General features: G+C 40.6%; 1 pseudogene; it reads right to left on the reverse strand.

Annotated features, from left to right (window-relative positions):
- Nucleotides 1–20109: 20109 nt before the first annotated feature.
- On the reverse strand, nucleotides 20110–21312 carry LOC138370748 (U1 small nuclear ribonucleoprotein 70 kDa pseudogene; annotated as a pseudogene).
- Nucleotides 21313–23354: the final 2042 nt, after the last annotated feature.

Genomic DNA, 23354 nt, shown 5'->3' on the forward strand with positions numbered 1-23354 from the left:
AAAGCTTCGTCTCGAGCCTTTAGCTGAGCCATTATTTCTAGTCTTCTTTCACCAACTCTGGCAGATTTCAGCTTTATTCCAAAATGATTCGCTATAGCCTGTAACTGTGCCTTGGTGCACTCTTCCAGCACCTGTTCGTCTCTAGAGTCAATAAACCTCGCTACTTTATCATCCTCCATCTTGTGCTACGAGTGTTAACCCGCACCTGATCTCTAACACCACTGCCAAGTACCACTGCAACCTTTACTCCGATCTATATCCTGGCAAGGTCGCCAATGTTGGGGTTTTCACCTCTCTGTTATTCTCTACCCTTACTCTGGGGTGAGCAATAGTTATGCTCAAGGTAACTCACCGTAGCCCTGCGGGTCTTCCCTCGATCCTCACGGCGCCACTGCACGCCAGGAGAGTCTCCCAGTCAATCTTAAACGGCCTCCTATTAAGAAAGAGTGAGAACACGACTCGTTCACATCGACTGTCGTGTGCCCTCCCCAACAATAGGGCTCTACGGTTAATCACAAGGTCGCCAACTGGTGTTTAAGGTGGCCAGTAACACCCTCAGTGGACTGGTGTATTCAGTGGTAGCCTTGGCAAGGTCACACTCAAAGATCAGGAATCAGGCAGGTACTTATTGTTATCACTCTATGCTTACAGGTATAGTATAGCCACAAGATCAATGGAGGGAATGATAAAAACACTAAGATAGTTTTGTATTTTACTTAAAATGTACGAAAGATGTCACAAGGCCACACAATAATCGATAAATCAACTGATCCTGACTCGGCCGGTAATTCCCACGGATATTATGCGACCGCAAGAGGGCAACACTCTCCCCTCCTCATCAAGTGTCAAGAACAGCTGATTGCAATGGCCTCTCCGCGCGAACTTTGCTTGTTTTCTAGATTCACGCGCGCTGTTCCTTTAAATTTTCCAATATTACTAGAAACTCGCACACTCGATATTGGCACAAATAAACCGAATTACTTAGTTACACTGTACTCAGGCTCAAACAGTCTTTTCTACAATCAATTCTACAATGATTCACTGTAATGGTCTTACACTGTTATTTATCCAACAATATATTATGAAATATTAACACGGGAGTTTTCATTACTTTCTCTCGTGGGCGATAACGCAATAATTCACTGTACTCACAAATGATTATTCACTGAATGAACATAGACATATATATGGTATATAAATCAATCATCAATACATGAAAAATAAATAGTTTCTGGGCACATAGCCTAACCTCCAAATACTGGCATAATATTATATATAATTCACCACTATATGTTCATATCAAAATCTATAGAAAGATATACACAACACAGTAAATTTATCACTGGTTCCTGGTGCCTGTACACACCAATAATCAACATGAATATTACAAGTACTCTTGATAGTACTGTCTAGCACCCTGGTGCTTTACCGTGACATGGGTGAGACTTGCTCACGACATATAAAATCTTCAGGCTAGAAAATATAGCCGAATAATATAGCTAACTAAAGGGGAATGGGGAGGGAACTAGAACCACCTACTTCACCCTATCCTCCGATGAGAGTCGAGATGTAGCTCCTGGTCCTCGTGTCGGGAACGCCCCCACACTACACGTCGTCGTGTCCTACCAGAGCCTCTCGTCGTCCCACCGTTTAGCGCGTCGTCTCCGTGCCTCCTCACTGCAGGTCCGTCCTCCTCCTTGACTTCTTGAAGGTTGGAGTCGGTCTCCTGGCCGTCGTCTTCTCCCAGCAACGGCTGTCGCCTACGTCTCAGCTACAGTCGTCCGGTTTCCCCAAATAGTCCTCTCTTCCTCAGCTACCCAGTGGCTCTGTCAGCCACTACGCTGTCACGAACTGGTGAATTGCCACAGACGTCAACATACGTCACTGCACGGCTTCACTGCTACTGGCACAGTACCTGACTGGAGCACTTGTTGCTCAAATAACCGTCAATTCCCTCTTCTGGTTCAACACATGAACTAGGGAAGACTTCTCAGAGTTCTGGCGGAATTCAGGTGACGCGTAAATCCACGGTAGTGGGAAACAGCTGTCCGACAGACAGGACCACTCGTCGCACGTCCGACCTCTATGACGTGTCGAGTCTCACTGCTGGCGCCAGCCCGGCGCGCGGACTGGACCCCCTTCCTTCGTGACGTCACTTTTACTACGGGAAGTTTTCATTGGCTCCCGGTGCCACATTGCTGTCGGTGACCAATCCGGTGCCACTGACGTCACACGGTTTTGGCGGGAGATCAGAGAGGCCAGCGCCATCTTGGCTCCCTAAAGGGCCTAAACCACAGGCCAAAACATTACTATTTCACAAATTTCTCGGCTCTCCGAGAACACTTCACTCTCTCCCATATATCAAATTGTAGCCTGCAACGTAGAGAACGCTTGGGAAAAGTAGACATGACTCTTACTGCAGGCGTGGGAGAAATATAAGGGGGGGGAACACCGTCACACCAGAAGTAAAAAGACTTCGTCTTGGAAATTTGTAAAAGACAGGAGCCTTAAGAAGACTTTGATACACACGCCCTAAGAACGTCTAACTCATTTGTCATATTGGAGGACGAGTGCTGTGGTGAGATTGTGGATCACGCAAAAGGGAAAGCAAAACGAAGAGCAACGAAGTGCAGGCCCCTCAGAGAGTAAAGTAAAGGGCTGTGGTGAGACTGTGGTTCACACAAAAGGGAAAGCAACGAAGAGCAACCTAGTGCCGGCCCCTCAGAGAGTAAAGGAAGTACCTAAGCAAACTTTAGTTGTGGGAGATTCCAAGATATGGTATTTGGATAGAACGTTTTGTGCTAGAGATAGGGGGAACAGGTTAAGGGTTTGCAATCCCGGAGCTGGTATTGGTGATATTATAAACAACATGAATGATATTATGGCTGGAAATGGGAACAATCCCGTTATTAGCATTAGCGCGGGAGGAAGTGATGTTGGTCGAGTTAGGAGTGGGGAACTGATTCAGAGGTATAAAACAGCAATTGAATTAGTTAGAAGCAAGGGAGGAATCCCGATCATATGTGGCATTCTTCCAAGAAAGGGAACGGAAAATGAATGGATGTCGAGGGCACTTGGTGTCAATTGCCGGCTGGAGAGATATTGCAAATCAAATGCAATGTCTTTCATAGACAACTGGGAACACTTCTATGGAAGAAATGAAATGTATGCTCGCGATGGGGTGCATCTATTGAGGGCTGGGGTTGTTGTTGTTGCGAACTCGTTGGAACCAGTGGATAGAGGCGTTTGTTTTGGTTTAAACTGTTAGTAGATAGTGGTATGGGAATCGATTTGGAGGAAGGAGGTAATAAAAGTATGTGTTTGTGGGAGAAAATAATTGGCAAAATGATCAGGAAAAGAGAAGAGCCTCAAAATAACAATTCACTTAGGGTATATTACACTAACAGTGGAAGTCTAAGAAATAAAATAAACGATATAAATACTCTTGTCAGCACAGAAAAAATAGATATTATTGCACTTACCGAAAAGTGGATGAATGTAGAAAATAGAGAACTATTAGCTGAATATCAAATAAATGGATTTAAATTATTTCACACAGATAGATAAATTAGACGAGGAGGGGGAGTAGCAATATATATTAGGGACAATTTGAAATGTAGTCTCAAAGAGAGAATCAAAACTGAGCCGCATACAGAAACTATTTGGATAGAATTAAACGAAAAAGTAAATAACATTATAATAGGAGTAATATATAGGCCACCAAATATAGACAGTATGGAAGCAATGCATCTATGAGATGAATTATCAAGAGCATCTAGATCTAACAGTATTTATGTCATGGGTGACTTTAATTTTAGTGGAATAAACTGGTTGAACAAAACAGGGAATAATGAAGCAGAAGATTTTCTAGAATTAATTGACGATTGCTTTCTTAACCAACACATTAAGGAACCAACGCGGGGAAATATGATATGTTAGGGACAATTTGAAATGTAGTCTCAAAGAGGGAATCAAAACAGAGCCACACACAGAAACTATTTGGATAAAATTAAACGAAAAAGCTAATAATATTATAATAGGAGTAATATATAGGCCACCAAATTTAGACAGAATGGAAGCAAAGCATCTATGGGATGAAATATCTAGAGCATCTAGATCTAACAGTATTTATGTCATGGGTGACTTTAATTTTAGCGGAATAAACTGGTTGAACAAAACAGGGAATAGTGAAGCAGAAGATTTTCTAGAATTAATTGACGATTGCTTTCTTACGCAACACATTAAGGAACCAACACGGGAAAATAATATTTTAGATTTAGTGTTAACTAACAGGGAAACGCAAATTAATGACATCGAAATAGGGAGTGAGCTAGGGAGCAGTGATCACAAAGAAATCAGATTTAGCATAGAATGGAATAGACCAGTAGGAGAAAATTCTGTTAAAGTGCCAGATTTTCGAAAAGCTGATTTTAATAGCCTAAGAAATTTTTTGGGTCAAATTGATTGGAAAGTCTTGGGTATGGGGTGTGGGCCGGTCTTGGAGCGAGACATGAACCCAGCGATAGGTGACTTAAATGGGGATTTCGATGTGGATTCAATATATAACTTATTTAAGAATATTCTAAACAAAGCACAGGAACGTAGTATGCCATACAAATTGAATAGATCGAATACTAATGACCCAAAGTGGTTAACAAAGAATTTGAAGAACCTTATAGGTAAAAAGAGAGCTTGGTACAAAAGGATTAAAAATGGGGAGGTCACTTTAGAACAGGAATTCGTACAACTGGTTAGAAATGTTAAAAAAGAGATAAGGAAAGCAAAAAGAAACTATGAAGTTCGCATAGCAGGGCAAGCAAAGACAAATCCTAAAGGGTTTTTTCAGTTATATCGTACTAAGACTAGGGAAAGGATAGGTCCATTAAAAACTGAGACAGGTCAAATAACAGATAGTGATGAAGAGATGAGTAGTATTTTTAATAAATATTTTGTATCTGTATTTACTAAAGAGGAACTTAACAATATGCCTTCAGCCGAACAAGTCTATGTGGGTGGGGACGAGGACAGGTTGACGAGTTTAGCAGTTACCAGGGAGGATGTTCTTAAACAAATAGTAAAACTCAAACCAAACAAATCCCCAGGGCCGGATGAAGTGTTTGCCAGGGTGCTTAAAGAATGCAAAGAGGAGCTTTGTGACCCACTGTCAACCATATTTAATAAATCAATAGAGTCAGGCAGAGTGCCAGAGTTTTGGAAAGTTGCTAATGTGATACCAGTTTTTAAGAAAGGAGATAGATCACTTGCGTCTAACTATCGACCAATTAGCCTAACGTCTATTGTGGGAAAGTTACTCAAATCTATAATAGCAAATAAAATTCGTCTTCATCTTGAAAAACATAAATTAATAATTGAGTCGCAACATGGTTTTATAAATGGCCGTTCATAAGAACATAAGAACATAAGAACAAAGGTAACTGCAGAAGGCCTATTGGCCCATACGAGGCAGCTCCTATTCTATAACCACCCAATCCCACTCATATACTTGTCCAACCCGTGCTTGAAACAATCGAGGGACCCCACCTCCACAATGTTACGCGGCAATTGGTTCCACAAATCAACAACCCTGTTACTGAACCAGTATTTACCCAAGTCTTTCCTAAATCTAAACTTATCCAATTTATATCCATTGTTTCGTGTTCTGTCCTGTGTTGATACTTTTAATACCCTATTAATATCCCCCCGGTTATGTCCATTCATCCACTTGTAAACCTCTATCATGTCACCCCTAACTCTTCGCCTTTCCAGTGAATGCAACTTAAGCTTTGTTAATCTTTCTTCATATGAAAGATTTCTAATTTGGGGAATTAACTTAGTCATCCTACGCTGGACACGTTCAAGTGAATTTATATCCATTCTATAATATGGCGACCAAAACTGAACTGCATAATCTAAATGGGGCCTAACTAGAGCAAGATATAGCTTGAGAACCACACCAGGTGTCTTTAGCTGGATTAGGGCATGGCTATACCAAAGGAAACAGAGAGTTAGTATAAATGGAATCAAGTCAGAGTGGGAAAATGTTGTAAGTGGAGTGCCTCAAGGCTCTGTCCTGGGACCTCTGTTGTTTATAATATATATAAATGATTTAGATTCAGGTTTGAGTAGCAACATTTGCAAATTTGCCGATGATACGAAAATCGGTAGGGAAATTAATTCGGAGGAGGACTCACTATCACTTCAAGTTGATCTAGATAGGGTTTTGAAATGGTCAAAGGATTGGCAGATGCAGTTTAATGCTGATAAATGTAAAGTTCTGAGGTTAGGTAATGATGATAGAGTTACAAGATACGAGCTAGATGGTGTTGTGATTGCGAAGTCGGATTGCGAAAGGGATCTGGGAGTTATGATTAGTAAGAATTTAAAACAAAAGGATCAATGCATAAATGTTCGTAATAAGGCAAATCGGACACTTGGATTTATTAATCGCAGCGTTAGTAACAAGACACCTGGTGTGGTTCTCAAGCTATATCTTGCTCTAGTTAGGCCCCATTTAGATTATGCAGTTCAGTTTTGGTCGCCATATTATAGAATGGATATAAATTCACTTGAACGTGTCCAGCGTAGGATGACTAAGTTAATTCCCCAAATTAGAAATCTTTCATATGAAGAAAGATTAACAAAGCTTAAGTTGCTTTCACTGGAAAGGCGAAGAGTTAGGGGTGACATGATAGAGGTTTACAAGTGGATGAATGGACATAACTGGGGGGATATTAATAGGGTATTAAAAGTATCAACACAGGACAGAACACGAAACAATGGATATAAATTGGATAAGTTTAGATTTAGGAAAGACTTGGGTAAATACTGGTTCAGTAACAGGGTTGTTGATTTGTGGAACCAATTGCCGCGTAACATTGTGGAGGTGGGGTCCCTCGATTGTTTCAAGCACGGGTTGGACAAGTATATGAGTGGGATTGGGTGGTTATAGAATAGGAGCTGCCTCGTATGGGCCAATAGGCCTTCTGCAGTTACCTTTGTTCTTATGTTCTTATGTTACTAACGCTGCGATTAATAAATCCAAGTGTCCGATTTGCCTTATTACGAACATTTATGCATTGATCCTTTTGTTTTAAATTCTTACTAATCATAACTCCCAGATCCCTTTCGCAATCCGACTTCGCAATCACAACACCATCTAGCTCGTATCTTGTAACTCTATCATCATTACCTAACCTCAGAACTTTACATTTATCAGCATTAAACTGCATCTGCCAATCCTTTGACCATTTCAAAACCCTATCTAGATCAACTTGAAGTGATAGTGAGTCCTCCTCCGAATTAATTTCCCTACCGATTTTCGTATCATCGGCAAATTTGCAAATGTTGCTACTCAAACCTGAATCTAAATCATTTATATATATTATAAACAACAGAGGTCCCAGGACAGAGCCTTGAGGCACTCCACTTACAACATTTTCCCACTCTGACTTGATTCCATTTATACTAACTCTCTGTTTCTTTTGGTATAGCCATGCCCTAATCCAGCTTAATATAGCACCCCCAATACCATGAGACTCTATTTTTTTAATCAGTCTTTCATGTGGCACTGTATCAAAAGCTTTGCTAAAGTCAAGGTATACAACATCGCAATCCTTACCACTATCAACTGCCTCAACAATGCTAGAATAAAAAGATAACAAATTTGTTAAACATGAACGGCCATTTATAAAACCATGTTGCGACTCAATTATTAATTTATGTTTTTCAAGATGAAGACGAATTTTATTTGCTATTATAGATTCGAGTAACTTTCCCACAATAGACGTTAGGCTAATTGGTCGATAGTTAGACGCAAGTGATCTATCTCCTTTCTTAAAAACTGGTATCACATTAGCAACTTTCCAAAACTCTGGCACTCTGCCTGACTCTATTGATTTATTAAATATGGTTGACAGTGGGTCACAAAGCTCCTCTTTGCATTCTTTAAGCACCCTAGCAAACACTTCATCCGGCCCTGGGGATTTGTTTGGTTTGAGTTTTACTATTTGTTTAAGAACATCCTCCCTGGTAACTGCTAAACTCGTCAACCTGTCCTCGTCCCCACCCACATAGACTTGTTCGGCTGAAGGCATATTGTTAAGTTCCTCTTTAGTAAATACAGATACAAAATATTTATTAAAAATACTACTCATCTCTTCATCACTATCTGTTATTTGACCTGTCTCAGTTTTTAATGGACCTATCCTTTCCCTAGTCTTAGTACGATATAACTGAAAAAACCCTTTAGGATTTGTCTTTGCTTGCCCTGCTATGCGAACTTCATAGTTCCTTTTTGCTTTCCTTATCTCTTTTTTAACATTTCTAACCAGTTGTACGAATTCCTGTTCTAAAGTGACCTCCCCATTTTTAATCCTTTTGTACCAAGCTCTCTTTTTACCTATAAGGTTCTTCAAATTCTTTGTTATCCACTTTGGGTCATTAGTATACGATCTATTCAATTTGTATGGTATACAACGTTCCTGTGCTTTGTTTAGAATATTCTTAAATAAGTTATATATTGAATCCACATCGAAATCCCCATATAAGTCACCTATCGCTGGGTTCATGTCTCGCTCCAAGACCGGCCCACACCCCATACCCAAGCCTTTCCAATCAATTTGACCCAAAAAATTTCTTAGGCTATTAAAATCAGCTTTTCGAAAATCTGGCACTTTAACAGAATTTTCTCCTACTGGTCTATTCCATTGTATGCTAAATCTGATTTCTTTGTGATCACTGCTCCCTAGCTCACTCCCTATTTCGATGTCATTAATTTGCGTTTCCCTGTTAGTTAACACTAAATCTAAAATATTATTTTCCCGTGTTGGTTCCTTAATGTGTTGCGTAAGAAAGCAATCGTCAATTAATTCTAGAAAATCTTCTGCTTCACTATTCCCTGTTTTGTTCAACCAGTTTATTCCGCTAAAATTAAAGTCACCCATGACATAAATACTGTTAGATCTAGATGCTCTAGATATTTCATCCCATAGATGCTTTGCTTCCATTCTGTCTAAATTTGGTGGCCTATATATTACTCCTATTATAATATTATTAGCTTTTTCGTTTAATTCAATCCAAATAGTTTCTGTGTGTGGCTCTGTTTTGATTCCCTCTTTGAGACTACATTTCAAATTGTCCCTAACATATATGGCTACTCCACCTCCTCGTCTAATATATCTATCTGTGTGAAATAGTTTAAATCCATATATTTGATATTCAGCTAATAGTTCTCTATTTTCTACATTCATCCACGTTTCGGTAAGTGCAATAATATCTATTTTTTCTGTGCAGACAAGAGCATTTAATTCGTTAATTTTATTTCTTAGACTTCTACTGTTAGTGTAATATACCCTAAGTGAATTGTTATTTTGCGGACCTTCTCTTTCCCTGATCGTTTTGCCAATTCCTTTCTCCCACAAACACATACTTTTATTACCTCCTTCCTCCAAATCAATTCCCATACCTCTATCTACTAACAGTTTAAACCCAAACAAACACCTCTAACCACTTCTTCTAGCGAGTTCGCAACAGCAACAACCCCAGCTCTCGATAGATGCACCCCATCACGAGCATACATTTCATTTCTTCCATAGAAGTGTTCCCAGTTGTCTATGAAAGATATTGCATTTGATTTGCAATATCTTTCCAGCCGGCAATTGACACCAAGTGCCCTCGATATCCATTCATTTCCCACTCCCTTTCTTGGAAGAATGCCACATATGATCGGGATTCCTCCCTTGCTCCTAACTAACTCTATGGCTGTTTTATACCTCTGAATCAGTTCCTCACTCTTGACTCGACCAACATCATTTCCTCCCACGCTAATGCAAATAATGGGATTGTTCCCATTACCAGCCATAATATCATTCATGTTGTTTATAATATCACCAATGCCAGCTCCGGGATAGCAAACCCTTAACCTGTTCCCCCTATCTCTAGCACAAAACGTTCTATCCAAATACCTTATCTGGGAATCTCCCACAACTAATGTTTGCTTAGGTACTTCCTTTACTTTCTGAGGGGCCTGCGCTTCCTTTCTCTTCGTTGCTTTCCCTTTTGCGCGATCCACAGTCTCTCCACAGCACTCGTCCTCCAAAACGTCAAATGAATTTGAATTTGTTCATGTTTAACAAATTTGTTATCTTTTTATTCTAGCATTGTTGAGGCAGTTGATAGTGGTAAGGATTGCGATGTTGTATACCTTGACTTTAGCAAAGCTTTTGATACAGTGCCACATGAAAGACTGATTAAAAAGATAGAGTCTCATGGTATTGGGGGTGCTATATTAAGCTGGATTAGGGCATGGCAATACCAAAGGAAACAGAGAGTTAGTATAAATGGAATCAAGTCAGAGTGGGAAAATGTTGTAAGTGGAGTGCCTCAAGGCTCTGTCCTGGGACCTCTGTTGTTTATAATATATATAAATGATTTAGATTCAGGTTTGAGTAGCAACATTTGCAAATTTGCCGATGATACGAAAATCGGTAGGGAAATTAATTCGGAGGAGGACTCACTATCACTTCAAGTTGATCTAGATAGGGTTTTGAAATGGTAAAAGGATTGGCAGATGCAGTTTAATGCTGATAAATGTAAAGTTCTCAGGTTAGGTAATGATGATAGAGTTACAAGATACGAGCTAGATGGTGTTGTGATTGCGAAGTCGGATTGCGAAAGGGATCTGGGAGTTATGATTAGTAAGAATTTAAAACAAAAGGATCAATGCATAAATGTTCGTAATATGGCAAATCGGACACTTGGATTTATTAATCGCAGCGTTAGTAACAAGACACCTGGTGTGGTTCTCAAGCTATATCTTGCTCTAGTTAGGCCCCATTTAGATTATGCAGTTCAGTTTTGGTCGCCATATTATAGAATGGATATAAATTCACTTGAACGTGTCCAGCGTAGGATGACTAAGTTAATTCCCCAAATTAGAAATCTTTCATATGAAGAAAGATTAACAAAGCTTAAGTTGCATTCACTGGAAAGGCGAAGAGTTAGGGGTGACATGATAGAGGTTTACAAGTGGATGAATGGACATAACCGGGGGGATATTAATAGGGTATTAAAAGTATCAACACAGGACAGAACACGAAACAATGGGTATAAATTGGATAAGTTTAGATTTAGGAAAGACTTGGGTAAATACTGGTTCAGTAACAGGGTTGTTGATTTGTGGAACCAATTGCCGCGTAACATTGTGGAGGTGGGGTCCCTCGATTGTTTCAAGCTTGGGTTGGACAAGTATATGAGTGGGATTGGGTTGTTATAGAATAGGAGCTGCCTCGTATGGGCCAATAGGCCTTCTGCAGTTACCTTTGTTCTTATGTTCTTATGTAAATAATATTTTAGATTTAGTGTTAACTAACAGGGAAACACAAATTAAGGACATCGAAATAGGGAGTGAGCTAGGGAGCAATGATCATAAAGAAATCAGATTTAGCATTCAATATAATAGATCTGTAGGAGAAAATTCTGTTAAAGTGCCTGATTTTCGAAAAGCTGATTTCAATAGCCTAAGAAATTTTTGGGGTAAAATAGATTGGAAAGTCTTGGGTATGGGTTGTGGGCCAATTTTGGAGCTTGACGTGAACCCAGCGATAGGTGACGTAAAAGGGGTTTTCGATGTGGATTCAAAATATTCTAACCAAAGCCCAGGAATGTAGTATACCATTTAAATTGAATAGATCGAATACTAATACTCGGCAATTGACACCAAGTGCCCTCGACATCCATTCATTTCCCACTCCCTTTCTTGGAAGAATGCCACATATGATCGGGATTCCTCCCTTGCTCCTAACTAATTCAATGGCTGTCCTGAATCTCTGTATTAGTTCCTCACTCCTAACTCGCCCAACATCATTACCCCCTGCACTAATACAAATAATGGGTTTCTTCCCATTTCCCGTCATAATATCATTCATGTTTCCAACAGTGTCAACCAATTCCAGCTCCCGGATAGCAAACCCTTAATCTGTTCTCCCTATCTTTGGCACAAAATGTTCTGTCTAAATACCTCACCTGGGAATCTCCCACAATCAAAATTCGCTTCGGTACCTCCTTAACTTTCTGAGCAGCCTGAGGGGCCTGCGCTCCGCCGCTCCTCGCTGATTTCCTCGCTGCAGGCGCACCACAGCACTCGTCCTCCAACACAGCAAATGAATTAGCTGTCCTTAGGGCGTCTGTAGGCGGCCTTGTCAAATTGAAATTGAAATTGAAATTGAAATAAGTTTATTGAGGTAAAATACACACAAAGGGATGAGGTAGCTCAAACTATTCTCACCCCATTCAGTACAACGTGTTAATACATACATAGACACACATCACAAATAAACACATTACCAAACATTCTGAGAGATAAACATATGCATTTCCTCCTTCACAAGTAGTATGTTATCAGACGTACACACACATACTTTTATGACCTAGGTATACTGTATAGACAATTTGCAAGAGACATGCAGATAATTCAACAAAATATTACAGTCTTGGTGCAAAATTCTTATATCTCTCAAGAATATCATCAACCTTTCCGTTCTGACACATCCAGGCTATTTGTTCAGGAACAGTCCTTATCTAAGTGTTTCTATATACATTAATCAACGGACAATCAAGAACATAATGGGCAAGGGTGTGAGACCTTAACATACCACATAGTTTACACTTTGTGTCATTATCATGAACACCTATCCCATATTCCCAGTAATATTTGTACCCAAGCCTGAGTCGCATGTACACAGAGTCACTCCAAGCATTTCTCCTTTTACCATAAGTGAAATCGGTGTTTTGACTCACATACATGTAGTGTTGCATGGTTTGACTTCTCTCATACATTATCTCTCTCCTCTCCACTCCTGCCTGTGCTTGAATATTTCTGATTTTGCTTCTTATTTGTCTCATTGTGAATTCACATTCAATGTCAACTTGTGGTTTTGATGTGGCACGTTTGGCCATGTCATCCGCCACCTCGTTGAGCACTATTTCAACATGAGATGGAATCCACATGAATTTCACACTATAACCTTTCAGCTGTATCTCATTTATTCTTCTCTTACAGTCCTCAACTATAGACATGAAGACTGGGTTTCGACTGTTTAAGGACTCCAGTGCTCCTCGGCTATCGACAAATACAAAAACATTTTTGTCGTCATGATGTACTTCCTCCAAACACGCCAGAATGGCCTGCAGTTCAGCTTGTGTGGATGATATATAATTACTAAGCCGGAGTTCAATTATCCTGTCCACAGTCCCAAACTCCGTATATTCCCTTATTAGGACACCACACCCTGCCCTGCCATCCTCCGCCACCGACCCGTCGCAATATACATGTAAACTGTTGCCTCTTGGAAACCGAGATATCATGCTTCCATACAAACACCGTAATTGTCCCGGTTCATGATAAATCTTTTTCACCTTGAGGGGTACAATCTCGACGTCTATTTTCTGTACTTTCCAGGGAGCAGACCTATTACACTGGTGAGAGGGTTTACAGCAGTCAAGTACATCATATTCCTTGAGGTCATGAGCTAATCCCCTCGTGTAGTGTGTCTCCCTCAGTTTCCTGGAAGTGTGTACGTCACTCAAGCAGGTCTGAACGCTCTCAAACAGCTTATCCCCTCCTTTTCTCCGCATGAAACGAATAGATACTCTAGTGTTGATGTCACGGACTCTATCACACACACTGTAAATTTAATTCCATTCCCATTATTTCAATCATTGCATTTCTTTGACATCCAAGAATAATCCTCATAGCCTCGTTCTGTATCAGCTCTATTTTTTTAATTCTGCCTTGGCCTGTGTATGACAATACGGGTGCTGCGTAGTCTATCAGGGACCGAACAGTACTTATGTATAACATCCGCAAGATAGGTACCCCAACACCTTTACCAGAAAAAGCCAGTGCTTACAGAGGATGCAGACGGGCTTTACATAAGGTGCTGATATGATTTATTTCAGCATTTTTACTCTCACATGTGTATCCAACATACATGCCCAGATACTTGTACTTCTGAACACGGCTCAGTTCCACACCATTTAGAGTAAGTGTTATAATTCTTCGTTTCCTATACTCGTATTTGGTTTTATCTGCATTTATAACTAAGCCTAACTTGTGACAGGTTGTACCAAGTATGTTAAGAGCAGTTTGAATTTTGTTCCCAGAAGTGCCTTGTATAAGAATGTCATCAGCATATATGATCGTCGTGACCCCTGGAGGATACATCTCTGATGCTAATCTATTCATTAATACATTGAATAAGGTGGGACTTAATACTCCCCCTTGCGGGGTACCTAACCGAAACCTCCGTTCCTCAGACATGTATTCCTGGTAATACACCTGACCTTTTCTGCCTTGTAGATAATCCCTTATCCAGTGTAGCAATCTCCCTGTTATTCCCAGATTGGCTAATTCGTATAAGATTACTTCCCCATTGGCTTTATCAAATGCTCCTTGTAGATCAACAAAAACTCTACAATTGTCATCTTTAGACATTAGACAAACACTTTAAGAGACAATCCGCAGTACTTTTGCCTTTGATAAAACCAAAGAGATTACTGGACATGTTATCACCTGCAAGGTAGAGTAGCCTATTTAACAAAATCCTTTCCATCATTTTACAAATGCAGGATATTAAGGAGACAGGTCTGTAGCCTCCGTTTGACTTAGGGATAGGAATGATGACAGCCTCTTTCCATTTTCTTGGTAACTTTCCCTCTCTATAACTCATATTAAACAAATCAAGTAAGGGACTAGGTTTCATACCGGCTAAATAATTAAGAATGTCATACGTTACTCCATCTTTTCCCGGGGCAGTAGAGTTGCCACTTTTTATAGCATCCAGTAGCTCATCGTGAGTTATCGCAGTGCATGTTATAGATCTTGTATTTAAGGCACATAAAGTTACTCCATTTCTAATATTTTCCCATGACTCAATGGTGACTCTCGTGTCTGCAGGTAAGGACTCCATACCAGCAGCACTAGCCCATTTATCTACTAACTCATTAGCAACTTTCCCTGGATCTGAGTGAGCAATGAATTTGGCCTTACAACCCCTGATTTTGTTTACTGCTCTCCATATGTCTTTAAGGTTCTTAGTATTACCAATGGACTGAGCAAAGTCTTGCCAGTATCTGTCCCGCGCCTCCTTCCTCACCTGACTGCATTCCCTAGCCACTTCCACCATTGTATTTTTCTCTTCATCCCTCATTCCATTTTTTAACCATTCTTTATGTGCACTCCGTAGTATTCTCTCCCACCCCTTGACTTGCTGATCATTGGAATATTTAAATTTCTTAGGTCCATGCGTCTTGCTTCCCCTGCCCCCGTTATTTTCCCTCTGTACTAATTTCTCTATGTTCTCGGCCATGTCCTCGTAAAAACTTTCAACGCAGAGCGGCGTGTATTGTTGATACCAATCTCCCAACTTTTGAATAAAATAATTTTTCATATCTTTATTAATATGTAGCCTTTTCCTTTGAAAGTGGACTTGTTTTTTCCCCAGTGGTAATTCAACGTTCAAGGCAAAGTGGTCACTAAGTAGTTCCCGAACAACCCGAGCCTCCCCCATAATTCCCTGAGAGTTTAAAATGCAGGCATAGTCAAGCTGTCCTCCCCTGATGTGAGTTGGTTCATTGTTTTCCAAGAGACAGGTATCTGGATGATTTTGTAGAAACTGTAACCACTTGACCCCATTAGCATTAATACTACCCACTGTCCCAAGACTTGTGTGCCGAACATTAAGGTCCCCAATGACCAGTGAAGGATTAGTATAAATGCAGTCAGGTAAATAGTTAGCGTCGAAGCAGTTCCTGGATACATACAAATTAACTACAATAAATTCCCCTTCCCTTAATGATAATTTAACACAGACACTCTCTATACCTTGCGTTTTTGATGGCGGTTCTACTAACTCTGCTGGTATGGAATTCTTAACATAAATCGACGTGCCTCTGATGTTATTTGCGGCGAAGAGGTTAAACCCTTTATAGCCATTTAATTTCAATAATCCTTCATTCCTATCCCCTGTCTCCTGGAGAGCTATAACATCAATATCATTTCCCATCACATAACAATGAACATCTGTAACCCTGTTTCTTAAACCATTAACATTCCATGACAACACTTTCAGTCTAGGGTGATCTATTATTAATCAATTCACTGTCTCAGTCATCCCCAATAAGTTCACTAAATGATAGCCATACCTTGTATAACATCTCCCACCTCCTCCCAAGTTCACCAGTAAAAGCGACATTGCGATTCTCAAGAGATTTTTTCAGCCCTGTGACATCCATTATTGGCCCAAATGATTCCTTCATTTTATGTGTAATTATAGGGTTCTTCCTTTCACTACGACTTTCATCATTCACACACACTTCACTTTCTTTCATTTCATCACTCAATAGTTCATTATTGTCCTCAACCACTATATCCTGATTATCCTTCACCGTTTTGTGATTTTCCTTGACCTCCTGAACATTTAATTTCGCCTCGATGGACTCGATTCTCTGCCCAAGATTTCGGAGGAACTCACCAACTTTTCTAAGTTCAGTCCACACCTCCTTGACCATATCATTATGGTCCTCTTTCTGAGCCACAGTAGCCACTTCACTCACCGTTACACTGTAACTGCCGGAGTTCTGAGTGGTGGCGTGGCTGCTTGTTGTTTGAGCCTGCCTAAGTAAAGGTGACTCCTTTACCCACGCATTCGTCCGGTTCACTGGCACTGTTTGGGGCAGACTGTTTTGCTGTGCTCCCGGTGTCTGGGTAAGAGCTCTTGCTTGCTCTGTAACATTCACCGACCGGGGAACATCCATACTCGGCCTCTTGCTACACACAGCCGAGCTGGCGTTGTGAACACCTCCACAGTTGCAGCATCTGGGAACTATTTTCTCACCCAGATTAAGTCTGTTTCTACACACATTAGAGAGGTGAGACTTTCCGCAGAAACGACATCGTGGATCATTTTGACAGCTCCAGGGTTTATGCCCCCATCTGCAGCATTTCAGGCATATTATGGGCTCTTCCACATACTTTGCTACATGCCTGTAGCCAGCCCCGGTGATGAACACTTTCTCGGGTACTTCACCTCTCACTAGAGCCACCACCTGACTCCTAGCTTCACCTTTAATAAGGTGACGCTTGGCCCACACAAATCGTTGGTCGTCGAGGATGAACTCGAGTTCCAGAATCTGAGGGTATTTATAGATAATTACCTTCGTCAGCTTCTCGTTCCCCTCCGGTATTTCCATAACAATTCCATCATATCCTTGCTGGGTAAGATACTCCACTGCCTCCATAGAACCTACCCTTAAGTATGGTCTGTTTACACCTTCCTTCAGCAGGGGCTCGAACTTGCAGTGTTCTCTTCCAAGTGTGACTGTCTACAGCAGCTTCTGATGATAGGCCAGCGTGCATGAGGCAGGGAAGAGAAGCCTCCATCTCCGCTGACCCTCACCTTCCTGACATCGTTCCGTCCGTTCGTCGGCATCAGTCTCGGCGTCGTTCTTCATTCTCTTCTCGTTTCCGTTAAGTGTACCATTACTGTCCACACTACGCCTTGCCTCCTGTTTTCTTCGTTTCTTCTGTTGCCTTGTGAGAACTTCTTGATACTCACCCTCCTTTACTGACTGGCTGCTTTCAGAGTCCATGTTAATATTGCCGTGGGAAGTAGCCAGCTCTTCTGGTGACGGAGTCTCCATCTCAGTACCCAGCAAGGGGGGAGGAAGGTGCGGAGCAGGTATCTTGACCCGACCACGTCCTCTGTAGGCGGCCTTGTCAAGGTCTTCTTAAGACCCCTGTCCTTCACGACTCTCCACGATGAGGTCTCGTCAACACTGGTCTCCTCCTTCGTTTCCTCCCGAAGTCTCAGCCGTCGTACCTCCTCCCGCAGGGAATCCATCTCTGCTCTCAGAGCTCCAACTAAACTCACCAAAGTCTGTCTTAAGTTCTCATTTTAACGGCCATTGCTTTTGTTTTATTGCTGTTTATTTTCACTGCTATGCGTTCCGCTTCCTTGCTGATAATATCTAGGCATTTTTGTGCATGGTTCCTTGCACCTTTGCCATTGATGATGACCACAAAGTCGTCTGCATAGTTAAGAAGTTTGGCTTTTGGTAGCTTGAGCTTCATGAATTGTTCCATGAGACAGTTGAAGAGGAAGGGGCTTAGTATTCCTCCCTGCGTAGTTCAATTTTCCAGCTTCTTTGAGGTCGATGTTTTTCCTTGGAATTTGACTTTAGCTTCTCGGTTAAGCAAGCTTCCTTTGGCAAAAGCAATAGCGTGTCCTTTGATTTCCTTATCCACAAGGCAGCACAGTGTAGCTGGAGCACTGGCTAACTCGAAGGCTTTTTCAAGGTCTAGAAAAATAAGGATTCCAGGTTTGTCATTGATTTTATCCAGGAGGGAGGTAAGGCATTCTGTGGTTCCAACATCTTTTCTGTAAGCAAACATATTTTGGTGTAGTGGATTGGCTTTCCATTCAATTCGATTAAGGGCCATTCTTTCTGCAGTTTTGGTCAGACAGCTTGTTAATGAGATAGGTCTTGGATTTCCTGGGTCTTTAGGTTTTGGAATAGGAACTATAATTGCACTGTTCCAAGAGAGTGGTCGGGTTCTTGTCACCCATACTCTGTTGATGAGATTCAAGAACGCTTCTTCACCCTTTTCTCCTAGCTTGGCTAGCATGTTGTAAGTGATTTTGTCCTCGCCTGGAGCTGTATTTTTTAGTTTTCTTTGTAGCACTTCTGAGTTCTTTCAGATTGAAAGAACTCAATGGGGCCTAACCAGAACAAGATGTAGCTGAAGAACAACACCAGGTGTCCTCTTAATAACGCTTCGATAAATAAATTCCTGTGTCTTGTTTGGTTTATTACGAGCATTTATATACATTGAATTTTTGGTTTTAAATTCTTAATAATCATAACTCTTGTAACTTATCTTGTAACTCTATCATTACCTAACCTCAAAACCTTCTGTTTTGTCAGCATTAATTGTCGACTTTCTATAGAATTTAAATTAAGACTTTACTTGTTGGCTTAGTATTTTATTATATATAACGACTACAATAGAATGTAGTCGTAAGCCGTACTATAGAATGGATATAAATTCACTTGAACGTGTCCAGAGTAGGATGACTAAGTTAATTCCCCAAATTAGAAATCTTTCATATGAAGAAAGATTAACAAAGCTTAAATTGCATTCACTGGAAAGGCGAAGAGTTAAGACATGATAGAGGTTTACAAGTGGATGAATGGACATAACAAAGGAGATATTAATAGGGTATTAAAAGTATCAATACAAGACAGAACACGAAACAATTGGTATAAATTGGATAAGTTTAGATTTAGGAAAGATTTGGGTAAATACTGGTTCAGTAACAGGGTTGTTGATTTGTTGCGTAACGTGGTGGAGGTGGGGTCCCTCGATTGTTTCAAGCGCGTGTTGGACAAGTATATGAGTGGGATTGGGTGGTTATAGATAGGAGCTGCCTCGTATGGGCCAATAGGCCTTCTGCAGTTTCCTTTGTTCTTATGTTCTTACAATTATTCTCATCAAATAATTAAGCTAATTAGTGATGGGTTGCTTTTAGGAACTTGCAATCATTCCATATAGTTTTTTTTATTAAGAACCTGAACAAGTTATTTATTAATTCCTTTTTATTAAGAACTTCATTAAAACTACCAACCCTGCCAGACAGATTATGGTCATTCTATGTCAGAGTGCATTAAAAAATATCATGATTTCAATCATGAACTTTTGAACAGAACTCTTCTACAAATTACTGGGCCAGTTCAACATTATTCAACAAATAACACAATATATACATCATTCAAAAGCATTTATTACTATATCCAGAATATTATTCATTAACATTTATTACTCTCCATTTTCCAGAAAGTACAAAAATACCCAACAACAAGCCATACTACACGATGTATGAATATTTGTAGATTTATTGATTACACAATTCATATGATCACATTTTATGATTGACCTCTTACTCCTAAAGCTTGAGGTTGTTAATCAACTAAGATACATTTTTTATTTTATTAAATTTAACAGCCTACAAACTGTGTAATAGTACAACTGAAAATCTGTCATTAAAACAAATATTAATCATTAATTTCATTATTTGCCTCTTTCTCCTCATATTTAATACCATTGTCCTCATCCTTCATGGGGAAGTTATTATGATATGAGCCTTCATAATCAGGATAGTCATCCTTTGGCTCCTTGATTTTGATATTCTCCTCCTCTTCTCTTGGAACACCTTCACGTTTTTCTCGGTTGCGTTCTCTGCCAGGTTTTTTTTATATTCTCTTCTTCTTCCCTTGGAATACGCTCACGTCTTTCTCTTTCTCCATGTTTCCCCTCACGTGACTTTGATCGTCTATTGCGGTCACAGGAGCGTGATCTACGATGCCTCTTCTCTCTATTATCACCTTCCTCTGGTTCTGTTGCATCACGTTCACGAGAACGAGATCTTTGACGCTTCCGATCTCTGCTGCGTGACCTCCTGCGTCTATCCCTTGGTTCTCGTTCTCGACTGCGGGTGTGCCTACTTTCAGGGTCACGATCCCTATCAACTCGTTCTCGATTATTACTCGTCATACGATCTGCATCCCTTGCACTACCAACACGTCTAAGATAATCTTCACGACCAGGGTTTTCATTTACAGCTGGTCTGCCACGACGCGTGCTTCCCAGACCTCCACCTAATCTTCGAGACAACCAGCCCTTGGTTGTGCGAGCACGCACTATATATATATATATATACGTCGACCAAAACTCGACGATTGTCAATCTTCTTTCCATCAGCATGTTTGCGAGCCGAGTGCATGTCTCGCTCGTGTTCATATTCGATAAATGCGTTCCCCGAGGCTTTCCTGTCTTAATGTTGTAAACCATAACAATCTTCTTAATAGGTCCATAGATTTCAAAATTTCTTCTTAGCTTAGACTCCGTTGTATCATAATTAATGCGGGAAACAAAGAGTGTCTTGCAAGGGTCTCCAGTCGCAGATTCATTATTGTGAGGGTCCCAGAGAGCAATGTCTTGTTCTAATTTGTACTGGATTTGTTCCGCCTTTTCCTTACGCATGCGGTCCAATCTGTCCTTACGAGTTTCTATTATTGTTGGAGGTGGGGTGTCTTTCGGATCCTCAAATTTTTGTATATATTTGATCCTCAAATACCCAAACCCGAGTAACCATCTGTCCTTTTCTCCCATGTTAATTTTTCAATTGGTGGAAGATATGGGATTGGGTCTCTTGGCGCAAACAGCGCCAATAAATTTTGGGGTAAATATTGCGTCATTTTCTCTGTCACGATCACGGCTGACGTAGATAATACACTAGGAAGCTTTACAGATTGATTGATTGATGAAGATTAAGCCACCCAAAAGGTGGCACGGGCATGAATAGCCCGTAAGTGGTGGCCCTTTTGAGCCATTACCAGTATCAAGAGCTGATACTGGAGATGTGTGGAGGTGCGAATGCACCCTGCATGACGGGAGATGTCTCCTTTGTGAATGTGTTTAAGATGAAGATGAAGCCACCCAAAAGGTGGCACGGGCATGAATAGCCCGTAAGTGGTGGCCCTTTTGAGCCATTACCAGTATCAAAAATACTGGAGATCGGTGGAGGTGCGACTGCACCCTGCGTGACGGGAGATGTCTCCCGGACCAAGTGGTGACCAAATGGTGCGTTGCGTCGGGAGAGGGTTGTATATTTAGCACGGAGGACTACAACTTCGCCGACCCACCTCACTCATACTGGAGATCCTACAACTTTCCAGACGACAGTCAGTCACAGACGTCCTACATGTAGGAAAAGAAGCAAACAATCTAGGGCTATCAATCACCCTAAATAGTATATCAAGTCACATTGGCGTAGATGGTAATGAATAGGCAGACTCACTAGCAAAAACTACCACTGCTCTACCTGTTGAACAGGATAACATATCTCCGAGTTTTTCACAGACTAAGGAGTAAATCAAAAGGAAAATGCTCCCAACTATCAAAAGTCGCCACAGAGCCAAAGTAACAAAAGTAAGATCCACTGCGATGTGTAACAGGGTTGTTGATTTGTGGAACCAATTACCGCGTAACGTGGTGGAGGTGGGATCCTTCGATTGTTTCAAGCGAGGGTTGGACATGTATATGAGTTGGATTTGGTGGATATAAATAGGAGCTGCCTCGTATGGGCTTATGTGTACGAACGCGCCACTAGGTACAAGCCTGGCAAAAAGATTTGCAGAGACATTGCATTAGCCAAACACAGACTTGGTTACAAGTACTGTTTATTACCTCTACTGCTTAGAGGTAATAAACCCAATAGTTAAAGAATGTCATGTCATAAAAAACCTAAGATCATAAGAATGATGATAACTGCAGAAGGCCTACTGGCTCAAACGAGACAGCTCCTATTTATATCCACCCAATCCCATTCATATATGTCCAACTAACACTTGAAATAATCAAGGGATCCCACTTCTACTACATCCCCTACTTGGGGATGGGGTGTGGGCTAGACGTTAACCTATTTAAAAATATTCTAAGCAAAGCCCAGGAACGTAGTATACCATATAAATTGAATAGATCGAATACTAATGATCCAAAGTGGATAACAAATGATCTGTAGAACCTTATAGGTAAAAAGAGAGCGTGGTACAAAAGGATTAAGAATTGGGAAGTTAGTTTAGAACAGGAATTCGTACAATTGGTTAGAAATGTTAAAAAAAGACACAAGGAAAACAAAAAGAAACAACGAAGTTCGCGTAGCAGGGCAAGCGAAGACAAATCCTAAAGTTCTTTTATTCAGTTATATCGAACTAAGACTAGGGAAAGGATAGGTCCATTAAAAACTGAGACAGGTCAAATAACGGAAAATGACGAGGAGATGAGTAGTATTTTTAATAAATATTTTATATCTGTATTTACTAAAGAGGAACTTAACAATATGCCTTCAGCCGAACAAGTATAAATGGGTGGGGATGAGGACAGGTTGAATAGTTTAGCAGTTACCCGGGGGGACCTAATTAAACAAATAGTAAAACCAAACAAATCCCCTGGGCCGGATGAAGTGTTACATAAGGTAGTGTTACAAAGGTAACTGCAGAAGGCCTATTGGCCCATACGAGGCAGCTCCTATCTATAACCACCCAATCACACTTATATACTTGTCCAACCCGTGCTCGAAACAATCGAGGGACCCCACCTCCACCACATTACGCGGTAATTGGTTCCACAAATCAACAACCCTGTTACCGAACCAGTATTTACCCAAGTCTTTCCTAAATCTAAACTTATCAAATTTATACCCATTGTTTCGTGTTCTGTCTTGTGTTGATACTTTTAG

Source organism: Procambarus clarkii, chromosome 33, assembly GCF_040958095.1.
Source record: "Procambarus clarkii isolate CNS0578487 chromosome 33, FALCON_Pclarkii_2.0, whole genome shotgun sequence".
In the NCBI taxonomy this organism is placed as follows: Eukaryota; Metazoa; Arthropoda; class Malacostraca; order Decapoda; family Cambaridae; genus Procambarus; species Procambarus clarkii.